The sequence below is a fragment of the Sinohyriopsis cumingii genome, chromosome 7 (genome assembly GCF_028554795.1).
Source record: "Sinohyriopsis cumingii isolate HCF-2022 chromosome 7, ASM2855479v2, whole genome shotgun sequence".
Taxonomy (NCBI): Eukaryota; Metazoa; Mollusca; class Bivalvia; order Unionida; family Unionidae; genus Sinohyriopsis; species Sinohyriopsis cumingii.
The window spans coordinates 97304030-97316335 of NC_142967.1; the positions used below are offsets into that span (position 1 = coordinate 97304030).

General features: G+C 34.1%; 1 protein-coding gene across 1 annotated transcript in view; it reads right to left on the bottom strand.

Moving 5' to 3' along the window:
• Positions 1 to 11037, bottom strand: part of LOC149795775 (leucine zipper putative tumor suppressor 2 homolog) — a 142908-nt gene extending 131871 nt beyond the window's left edge. The window contains exon 1 of the mRNA XM_089965697.1: positions 11008 to 11037. The gene's annotated coding sequence lies outside the window, so the exon portion shown is untranslated. The remainder of the gene's footprint in view (positions 1 to 11007) is intronic.
• Between the last annotated feature and the right edge of the window lie 1269 nt (positions 11038 to 12306).

Consider the following 12306-nt stretch of genomic DNA (forward strand, 5'->3'; position numbering starts at 1 on the left):
TTCTAACTGAAATGGAAGGTTAACTTATGAATAGCAATATTACATATTTTAAGTGACATCGTCATTTGGTGGTGTCATCATTTCATTGATATCATCATTTCAAAGACATCATCTTTGTCATTATCTATCATGAAACTACACAAAATGTCAGAATGGAGGAATGATAGTACCTTTTCTTGTTGCTGTTGTTATAATATCATTTTTCAGCATCTGATTGGCTATACAAGGCAGCCAGTACATATGGTGAAGGAAGAACCCAGGCTGAACTACCATCCCATGGGAAGCTACTGACAAGCTTTCTCACAGACCCATGATGGCCAAGCCTGAGACTCGAACCCATGTTGACAGTGATGAAGTGTCAGTGATCTGCGAAGGCAAATGCCTTGGACCACTCAGCCTATTTCTTCTGTTACTGATACCAGCAAATGTAGCAAGTTTTTTTCCAAAAGAACACAGTTGCAACTAAATTCTAATTTCCATCAGTCAGTAGTTCTTACTGGGGCTGTCCTGGGCTTTTTCTCCACCAGGTATGCTAGCTGCCATGTATAGCCTCTCTCTTGTGCTGAAACAATGGCATTAAACCCGAAACAATAACAACAAATTTTACCTGCCATCTTGGTAAGCACAGCTACATTAATGGCCATAAGGTAAATTAACCCTTACAGTGTATTTGACCTTACTGATCAACAGATCACTAAGAACATCATTTGAATATTGAAATTGGAACAGGTGACATCTGGATAACTTTGACCTGTCAAACAGGTCAGCAAAATGGGGTGTTTAGCCAGAAGGCAATAAACCCCTACTTCCCTTTGTTCTTACTCATTAACTGACCAAGCGACCACTGGGAAGACCATTCAACATAAAAATGGAACATGTGATATCTGGCAGCTTTCTGGAGTTTTTAATACCCCTGTATGTACTGTCCCAGAGCAACAACCAGATCAGCTGGTTCCAACAAGCACACAAACCCCTGCTGTGTGAAGAAGACCTTAATACAGAATTTAATACATCACTACAAGTATACTTAAAAATCCTACAATTTTTGGTTCTTCATTAATTTTTTATATACAGCAATTGTGCTTATTTCTTCTCAAGATAGATAGTGCAATGAAAATCTTAATCTTTCTACATCACTATTATGAATAAATTATTGTCCCATAAAGATTCACCCATTCAAAGGATTTGTAATTCTATGTATTCACTAATGGAATGAAAAAATGCAGAATTGCCAGTGTGGATTTTACAAAAAAATTCCTGGTATTGACCACAGTGTGTGCATTTGTGTGTGTCAAAATTTCCTGATACTGACCAGAGTGTGTGTGTCAAAATTTCCTGATATTGACCAGAGTGTGTGTGTCAAAATAAAATTTAACTGACTTCTCACACACTTTTCCCATTTTTATATGGAAAAGTTTTCTTGAGAATAATTTTTGAAAAAAATAAAAATATTGAGTAATGGTGGCCATATTGAAAGGCCTTTGAGGTGGGTGTATGTACTTTCTGTTAAATTTGATCAAATTTATTAGAGCAGTTTTTGTAATTTCACATCTTTTGCAACAACAGACATATTTAAAGGTAAATCAGCATTTTTTGTACAAATCTGAATGTCCATTTTTATAACGGATTGTTTTTGTTAACAGGTCAGACTCTGAATAGTAGTTTTTAAGAATATGTTTATAAATGTTTTTCTACTGGCAGCCATATTTCATGGTAGATTGACACAATTTGTATCATCAAACAGCCTTCATGCCAGGTCATCTCTGTAAAATTTGCTTGAAATATGTCTGGCAGCTTTTAGAAGAAGCTGAAAATGGCCACTGTCAATGACTGTACAATGTATGATGCTTGACACAACAAAAAAGGACCATGGACCATTCTGGATCAGATTCTCGTAAAGGAAATGAAACCAAGCTAGGCAGTTTGTCAAAGAAACCATAGAGCAATACAAAATAATAATAATTAAAATTGTCAAGGTACCACCATTTGCACGAACTTGAAAAAAGAGAATCAATGATACAATATACAGAATGCTGAAGTGGTTTACATATGCCAACAGACAGCTACCAAAACTGACTTCCAGCACCTGCTTATTTGTCATCTTTGTCTGATCATTTTTAATACATGTTCTTATCTGTGAATGTACAGTCATGATGTGCAGTAACTATTTATGAACCTGGCATTGTGTTTTATATTCCATAATCTTTAACTGTGTGTTTCTTATATTTTCCCATGAGTTCATACCAATGAACATGTGTATGTTATCTTTAGTAATTTTAACATGACGTCAATGATGATGATGATAACTGTTACTCTTCTTCTTCTTCTTCTTATTATTATTATTATTATTATTATTATCAGGTAGCTTGGTACGGTACAGACAACAAGATCAATATACAACCATTACAAAAAGGTACATACCTATCAATATAAAGTCAGTCATTACTTTTCTTTATTTCACTTCTTACTGTATTTCACTTCTTACTGCAATATTGGTAATCGAGATGCTGTTCTCAGAGCAGTCGAGTTCATGAATTATTAATCTCACCATGATAAGAACAAAACAAAATTATGAGTAATAATTTGAGAACAAGACCAGCTGTTCTTGGACTTACTGGTAGTTCTTAATTGAAACCAACTGAACTGTTACCCTTTATTTATCATTACATCTTATTTGGGTTTTTTTGTTTTTCTTCTTTTTTTTCTTCTGGTGTTTTTCATGTTTGATTAAATTGTATCACTATTATTTGTAAGGGGAAGGACTTATCTAATGTGATGAGAACTTGTAGCCCAACCCCTTTTTAATTTAGCAAACAAAATATGTTTAAACCAAATTAAACATGAAAAATACCACAAATAAAGTTTAAAGAAATGACTCCATTAAAATGCTGTTACTTATCTCGATAAGCAGTACCTCAGCATGACATAGCAACAATCCAATGATTTCATAGCTCCTTTTTCAAAGATGGAATGTACTGGAAGCTTACGATTTTATGGATTATAGTGTGTTTTCAAAATGGAAAACAATATTCATCAAAGTTTTGCTCTTAGAAGTGTTCACCGGTAACCATCAATGATGCAATTGTTATTACATTGCCTAGCTTATCCTCGTTATCAACCTGATGACCTGGGGTCACACCAATACATGAATACATTTATGGACTGGTCTATACATGTACAATGAATTCACCTAATATTACGTCCAAGTGAGCTAAAATTCATGAACAGAGGCAGCTTCAGTGGCTTATCTACTTTTAAAAATATTTTTTTAATTCGTCTGCACCTTCTGCTTGAAATTTGTGCATGAACATGACTTTTTCTTTTAATGTGGTGTGTATGTATATATCACAGATTAATTTTATTACCGACACAAATGCCTTAGAGGTAACATCATCAAAATCATTTATCTACATATATATGTAGTCAACTAAAAATCTGGCTTTCAAACTGGTTCTGGTTTCTTTATTTTTTTTTACATGTATGACCCTCTAACGCTATACCTACATGTACTTTAATTTGTCCTCCATTTAATCTACATTAAGGTGAAAAAAGAGTTACCGTATTTCATCTAATATTTGTCACAATGACAGTGGTCAAGTCTTGTTGAAGCAAGGTCAACATTTTGTATCTCATTTTATTTCTTTTCTTGTTGAGCTAGCATTCAAGGTGTTACATTAAAGTATGAACGATCATGGGAGGATCTCTATTCTCGTATCATTGATTATTCACAGGTAAAGTTTTCAGGTGATAAAAACTAATTGCCTGGCTTAGAAAAGGTCCAACCACAGCTGTCATCTTTTGGGGCATTCTGTGCTGATTTTGCCTATCCAGCAAATAAACTGGGCAATGATTACAGCCACAGTAGATAGTTGGGTAGGCCATATGTCCTGGCATTGATCCAAATATCATCATAACTAGGAAACAAATTTCTCTAATGAATGTTTGGCTCCTCAATGACAAAAAAATAATTATTCTACATGTTATGATCAATTAACTCCACTTTTTTCCAAAAGCTAATGTTAACATTACAAGTGATATTCTGCATGTGGCAAAAGTGTCTACCTTGTTAACACATATAAATTTCACTTATGTAATAGTAATTATACATTACCTGTAATATCAAACTATGACAACACACAGCTGTCCTAATAATTTCAGTTTGGTTACAGGTAGCCTCCTGGGGGATGGACTGTGGGGTTACTTAATACAAATAACAAATAGTCCAGATTTTCCAACAATGGAGCAAGTTGGGCAACTGTCAGATCCTTTTTTGATTGACTGTGATCTTTACCCTAATGCCAGTCACCTCTGACCCAGACAACAAATGGTTACTAAGGAACAAGGAAATGGCATTTTTCATCCCTTTTTTAAATGACCCTGATGTTTTGTGAAACAAGTGTGCCCTATAAGAAACATTTAAATCACTCTCTTTCTCATGGCATGGCATGCACCACAACTTCTGACAGATTATGTTCCATGCATAATAGCAGAGTACCCATATCACCTCTACTCACTTATAAGTTGTATCCAACTGCAAATATAAAAGATCCAGATTTCGCTGTTGCATAATACACCTGCGAGATTGGGGTATGTTTTGTTTGGTCTACTAATCTTTGTAATAAACTGCATGAAACCAGAGGAGCTGCAGGCACATTATGTGATGGAACTTCTTGGAATATATATATATATATATATATATATATATATATATATATATATATATATCTTGGACAGGTACATCCCTCGCTCTTTACTTCAATAACCAAATAAGGAACTAGAGCTATACATAATGAAAATTCATAATGTCTTAGTTTAAATTATATTTATCTCAGGAAAGTTATCAAATGCATGTAAAAAGATTTGCATTAGCTTATTATAGCTCTCCAACAATAACAATAACATCATCGATCTGGATGCTGTTAGAAGTGGTTACAGACAGTTAGTACAAACAAGAAACATGCGTGTAAAAGTATAAATATATATGAAACAGTACGTGTAATAACATTTGTGTCCTGAAAGGAAACGAGGACAAAGATGAAGCCAAAATGGCAATGATTTTATGGACTATTGAGTTCTTTTAGCAGCCATTCTAATGAAATTTTGCACAGATGACAAAATTTCCATCTTAATTTCTATAGAGTATATAGAGTTACCAAATGATAAAAACTTCCGTTGTGAGAGTGAAACCGAGTGTGTTTCAGATGTGATCTCTGAAATGATGACATTTTGGACAGTATGAAGAAACTTTTTGTCATCTCTATTTGACATCACAGGAGCAAATACTTTTTATTAGATGCACGATTTAAAGAGAATTTAAACTACAACATTTTATTCTTAACCTAGCCTGTGACATTCAATTACCAACATAACAGAAGTGATTTCTTTTTCTGGATTCAATTAGACTTTCAAATTATGTAATGACAGAATATTTCTTACTTCTACAAGTAATGAGTTCCATGTCTTAATTGCAGAGGGTAACACAATAATGCTGTACACAGTGGAGATTAAAATACATTGATTCATCATGTCAAATTGATTTTATGTTCTACACCTAAAAGTCAAATCACATTTCAAATATATACAGGAGTTGGCCCATTATTAACTTTAATAAAAGATCAGTTTACGCTTCTATTAATGAGTTAATGCTTTCCCACTTAGTTTACTGTCAAGTTGTACAGAAAACACTTTCGTTTTTTGTTTACTATTCTGATTGCCTTCATATTTATCTTTTCTATAATGGCTTCATGGACCTATTCAATCTTTTAGTCTAGTGACAGTACCTTTTTTAAAAATTAAATGAAAGATTCCATGAAATGGCTTTATTTTGAAAAGAGTCAACTTTTCTTATAATATTTGTGACTAGTTAATTTCTTGCAGTCATGCATGCACTAAAATATATGTTAATTCCAAGTTTTAAAATAATAATAACAGATGCACGTTGGTTGTTGTTGTTTTTGTTGTAGGGTTTAACGCCATTTTTCAGCACAAGATAGGCGAAACATGGCAGCCAGTATAAATGGTGGAGGAAGAACCTGGGAAAACCCCAGAAAGAACCACCAACCCAGGAGAACTACTGGCGAGCTTTCTCATGTACCGACATTGACTGAGCCCGAGACTCGAACCCACGCAAACAGAGGTTAGATGGCAGTGATCTGTAACAGTGAGCGCTTTATACCATTCTGCCTGGACTCGGGGCCCCTGATGCATGTTGGTAGTATGGTTGTTATTTCTTAGCCACTAGAAATATTTAAAACAGATTAACTGCAGAAAATTTTAGTCACTGCTGGGGCAGATCCAGGAATATTGTTGGGGGGGTGGGGGCTGTAAACAAGTAAGTAAATTTTTTTTGGGATGGAACCCTTGTTGGGGAATCAAAATGGAAAAGAAAAAACCCAGGTCCTGCATTTAAAACATTTTCAGGCTTAATTTTAACCATCTAACTGGCAAGGAAACAGTAATTGTAGGAAACATTCTGGTTGTTGTACACTCATTTTTTTATGGGAACAGGTGCACACTGGTTCTGACCCCCATGGATCTGCCCCTGTGCTGTATAAAAGCTTAGAATTAATGTAAAAACTAAAATGTATAATTTTCTTGAACCTCTTAAGTTGGTTTATTACTTATTTATCAGAAAACTAGACTGAAAAGCTTCTCAAAGGCCTTAAGTGATCTTGAATGTCAGTATTATTTTGCAATGTATAGTTAAGCACCATGCCCATCAATATGAAAGACAGCATGCATAAATTTAGCACCTGTATTGAATATATATGGAAAATTTAACTAAAACTCGAGGATAATGGCTACCCTATTATTTGTTTATAAGTCGAGTTCAGCTGTAATCAACACAGACCCCAATCTGCCATCACATAATGCACTGGCAGACCAGATTCTATTTTGCCTGTTATACTGATTACTCCAAATAAACTACATAGATCCAGATCTGCCAGCACAGATGAATTTGTATACACTGTTGTTATGGCTCATGGTCTTAAACTAAGTAACAGAATGAAGTGAAGCCAACAATTTATGTAATATCAACAAGCAATTTATTCCTCTACAATTACAAGTGAAAATTCAGAAGAGACTTAAAATGTTGGTGAATTAAATTCCAAATGATCCTAAATTTCTTATCACAAGTGCAAAAAAACAGAATGTTCCAAATGAATTCAAATAGTCTTGTATGTACTTATATAACACAATGATGCAATCCTGAATGTCTTTGAATGAGTTTACAAAATCCAGTGTAATGTATATAAGTCCAAAAGTCACTCAGCACTTTAGTAATTCCAATGAATATTTTAAATAAACAATGCCTCTTGAATTATATCTCACAGACTGATCTAGAATAGATATTAATTATTTATTTATCAAATCCCCATTATGTATATACAAATTTTCACTTTTAAGACCTCTCATATAATAGAATGTGATTTCCAATGGAGAAACCTAGTATAACTGTATCCAAGTCTGACCTTGAACTCTTGCTACATAAACATGTTGCTTACAACTTAGAATCATGGACAAAAGTTAGCTATGTAAAAATTATGTTTACAACTTACTCCCATGGACAAAAGTTAATCACACAATATAATTTAAATATACAAGGCATGTTAAAGTAATAACTACCTAAGTACAACAGAGCTCTAGATATGAATTTGTATACACTGTACAGTAATAACTACAAAGTATAACAGAGCTATAGATATAACTTGTATACACCGTACAGTAATAACTACAAAGTATAACAGAGCTATAGATATAACCTGTATACACTGTACAGTAAAAAATACAAAGTATAACAGAACTCTAGATATGAATTTGCATACACTGTACAGTAATAACTATATAAGTACAACTGAGCTCCAGATATGAATTTGCATATACTGTATAGTAATAATTACTCATTACGACAGAGCTCTAGATATGAATTTGCATATACTGTATAGTAATAACCACCTTAGTATAACAGCTATCAGTATGCCATGAATCTGCTGACTTTACATAAGGAAAAAAAACTAAAAACTGAAATTTGTATGTGTTTAAACTGCTTAAAACAATTAAATATTAAGCATTTAGTCCAAAGCTGCCTTAAGTACAGTGCTTTTCTCGTGCATTTGATCAATATAAACTGTACTAATGGGCCAATTCTGAATGTCCAATGCTCCTTTGAAATGACAAAATTTAGGTGGCCCACTATAGATATAAATACTTCTGAGAGAGGGACAGGTGTAAAGTGAAGTTGTCTGTAACTGCAACATGCACAGTGAAGATAATGTTGGCAAACCTCTGCTGTTTTCATGCACTGTGGCTGAAATTTCTCCACATTTTGTACTTGTAGAAACTGTACATTATCTAAGCACACAGTTGACCAAAATGGCTGCTCCTATGTGCTCAACAATTCAATCTGAATTAGTCCAAAGTACACTAACTTTAGCTGCTGTTAAAATGGGAAAATGATTCTTGCCAGAGTAGGTGATACTAGCTTCTGAAAGTACAATAAATTAATTACAAAATATATAAACAGTAAAAACAAGACATCTGAGGTAAGGCCAAACGGCATACTCTATAACCCAAATTACACCCATCAATCATACACAAAAATAAAGGGAATTAAAAGTTCTTTCAACAATACCTAAGATATACAAGGTCTTTTTAAAATAGCCAAGATAACCATTGAGAAAAACCTGGGAAATTCCTTATAAAAATTAAAACCATTGCAAATTGCAAAATTGTAGAGCACCACCTTAATTACTGTCATAACATTCACTTAAACATAACACAAATAAGTCTGGGTCACTAAGCTGTTTGGCAGATTCTAAAAGACATGATTAACATCTTTATGATTAAGATTCAGTCTGATATATATAATGTTTGTGCTTTATGTTGTCTACAAAATACCCCCACTGAATTTTTAAAAAAATGCAATTAGTTCCATACCAAGAGTAAAATATCCAGTTTATTTTTATCATGTTCTTATCTTGAGCTCTGGCAAACAACAAAAATGAGGCCAGTTATGAAATGTTTCACACTTGGCCTGCAATCCTACTGATCATAGTATATTTGATTAGCAGAAATTGAATGACATACTTTAAAACATTAATACTGTAAGTCAACCTCAGATGTGTACAATATGCATACTTGGACTGCTGTACTTTGTAGCTATTAAAATGTGTTGGTTATTCAAATGTTACAATATGCATACTTGGACTGCAGTACTCTGTGGCTATTAAAATGTGTTGGCTATTAAAATGTGTACAATATGCATACTTGGACTGCAGTACTCTGTGGCTATTAAAATGTGTTGGCTATTCAAATGTGTAGAATATGCATACTTGGACTGCAGTACTCTGTGGCTATTAAAATGTGTTGGCTATTCAAATGTGTACAAGACATGTATTATGACTGCTGTACTCTGTGGCTATTAAAATGTGTTGGGTATTCAAATGTGTACAATACATGTACTAGGACTGCTGTACTCTGTGGCTATTCGAATAATTGGGCTATTGTGCCCTATGGCTACAACAATCACTACTAAAAACCTCCCACTGCAACACTGGACCCCAAATGTAAAGCATTCCCCAACAGCAACCATGTTTGTGTAGCTGCTCCTACTATTATATATACTTGCTTAGAAGTGGATCCAGTTACAAACAGCACAGACCCTGAATGATTATTCCAAAACAAACTGCACAGAATCAGATTTACCAGCATATTAGGTAATGGCAGATCAAGGTCTATGTTACTTGCACATGGAACTGACTTACATATGGGTATATATGGTACATTAAAGAGTACATCTAACCTCTGATATGAGTCCATCCCCACCCCCATTTTAAAACCAGTCTTTATCTCCAGTCCAATCGATGGTTTTAGCTATAAGGTTTTTACTATATTCCAGACAATATTTATTAAAAGGATGCCCACCAAACAGTTACAAGCAAAACATATGTGTATGTGTGTGTGTAATTTGGATTTTGAATGTAGCTTTAAAAATTTTTCAGTCATATCACTATGAAGTCTGCAGCCTGGCAGTTCATAGTGACCTCTAGCACTAGGGCATAATGCTGTATACATGTAGCATGATGTCCCACCCAGTCAAAAAGTGTCAGAAACCATAGCACTCCATGTTTACATGTGTAAATAATGCAGCCGTCTACAAACTGGGCAGTTATGGAGATGACATCACATAATGTCCTGGCAGGTCTGGGTCTAAGCATCTATAATCATAAGTTGACCTGCATATATTCTAGTCAGATAAATCAGACATGGAACCATTCTGTGGTATGGTGATGGTTGGGACCAAAGAACCCCGATCTGCCAGTATGTAAAGAAACAAATGCCATCACAAAGGTATGAAAAGTATGCAAGTCTATGAATAAACTGCAAATTTGGTCAACCTGTGTGTTAGTGATGTAGTATAGTGGTCACACTCACTTTAAGGTGCCTCAGTTTAACATGGCCCTTGTTATAAGTCGGGTATGGTTTGGATTCCATTATATTATATAATAGTATTAACATGTATAATGTACCCCATTTTGAGATGACGTCACCTATAACATTGTGCATTTTATAATGGCTCCTTGAACATCATTATCGTGAGAGAGAATTGTATTTAAATAAGTTTTCAAATTGTCAGCTGGGCAAGAAGGGTTACATAAAACACATTACATGTTGCTATGGTTGATCAAACAGGTGAGTTTTAGATATTTACCCATATCAATCTAGGTAAGAAAAACCTAATCCCCATTGGTAAATCTCAGAGTCATAAAGAAATAAACCTCCCCCTATAGCACATTGACATTAATAGTTAATCAATCAGGTGATTATAAAGCTTCACTTGCTAATTAGTCTGTCAGGTAGTCACCAAAACCATGTGACCAATCACATCTGAACAAGATGCAACTTTCCTAGAGGACAGCTAAATTGAGATTCAGCCAAGGTGAAAATGTTCTCCTTGTGTAGTCATGTCAGGCTTTAAAGACCAGTAGTCTTCACATTAATACTCACAAATCATATCACTGCGTAACAACTCAAAGAGGAAGCTGAAAGTGAAGAAAATAAATTCTTATCACTTTATTTCATAATTCAATTTTTAAATTTGTTACGCCAAATATTAAGTTGAATTTCTCAGTTATTTGAATTGTACTTTGCACAATGGCCAGTAAGTAATACATTATGCAAAACAACAAAAAGCCTTAATGATACAAGACCTGTGACAAGTGAAGTGCAGGCATCTCATTTCATGTGGAGACACGAAGTGTGTACATATAATAAGATCACCACATAAACAGATCTAATAGCCACACTGTACCAGAGTCTGTAAGATCACCACATAAACAGATCTAATAGCCACACTGTACCAGAGTCTGTAAGATCACCACATAAACAGATCTAATAGCCACACTGTACCAGAGTCTGTAAGATCACCTCTTAAACAGATCTAATAGCCACACTGTACCAGAGTCTGTAAGATCACCTCATAAACAGATCTAACATCCACACTGTACCAGAGTCTGTGCACCTGGATTCTTTCATTTCCAATAGATATGTTTGACCTTTTTTGTCTGGTGTTAATGCTATTCAATAGGAAATGGAATGACAAAAGGTCACACAATAGTACAGATCAGGCACAGATTACTGGTAGGTGCACAGATTACAAAAAAAAAGTTGCAACGGCACGCTGATTCCAATACTGCTATCCTTATCATAAACAAACTGTGGCTGGCTTAAATATCATGTACTTAGATACATTTACCAATACTATTAAAAGCGTAAATTTTCACAATTAAAAACCAACCGTGGGAAGATGACAATAAACCACATATGGATAAAATTAAAGCTATATTTCTTAAATACCATGACCTTTACTTTGAAGAAAAAAACAAGGCAATTCCATATTAGTTTAAATCTCAAATAAGAAAACAATGGAGTTTTTAAAAACCTGAAACACGTTTTAACTTACAATTCCTCTTCCTTAATCTGTCCTGACCACATCTATCCTGAGATATTCCAAATGAATTTATTGCACTTATAAAGATCAGCAACTGCTTATGGGCTAGACTAAACTTAGATAACAAGGTATTTTATCATACATCAAGTATGTTTAATGACAAAAGAAAATCGTTCATTTCCTTTCTATATATATATAACTAACTAGTAAATTTCATCTACAAATCTCAAGATACAAATCAAAATCTCCAGTAATTTATAACTAAAAACCATTCACCTTAAACTTTGATTTTTAATATAGTTTTCTTATTTCCTTTCTAAAAGCATTACAAATTAACTAAAGCAATGTCAAAGCTC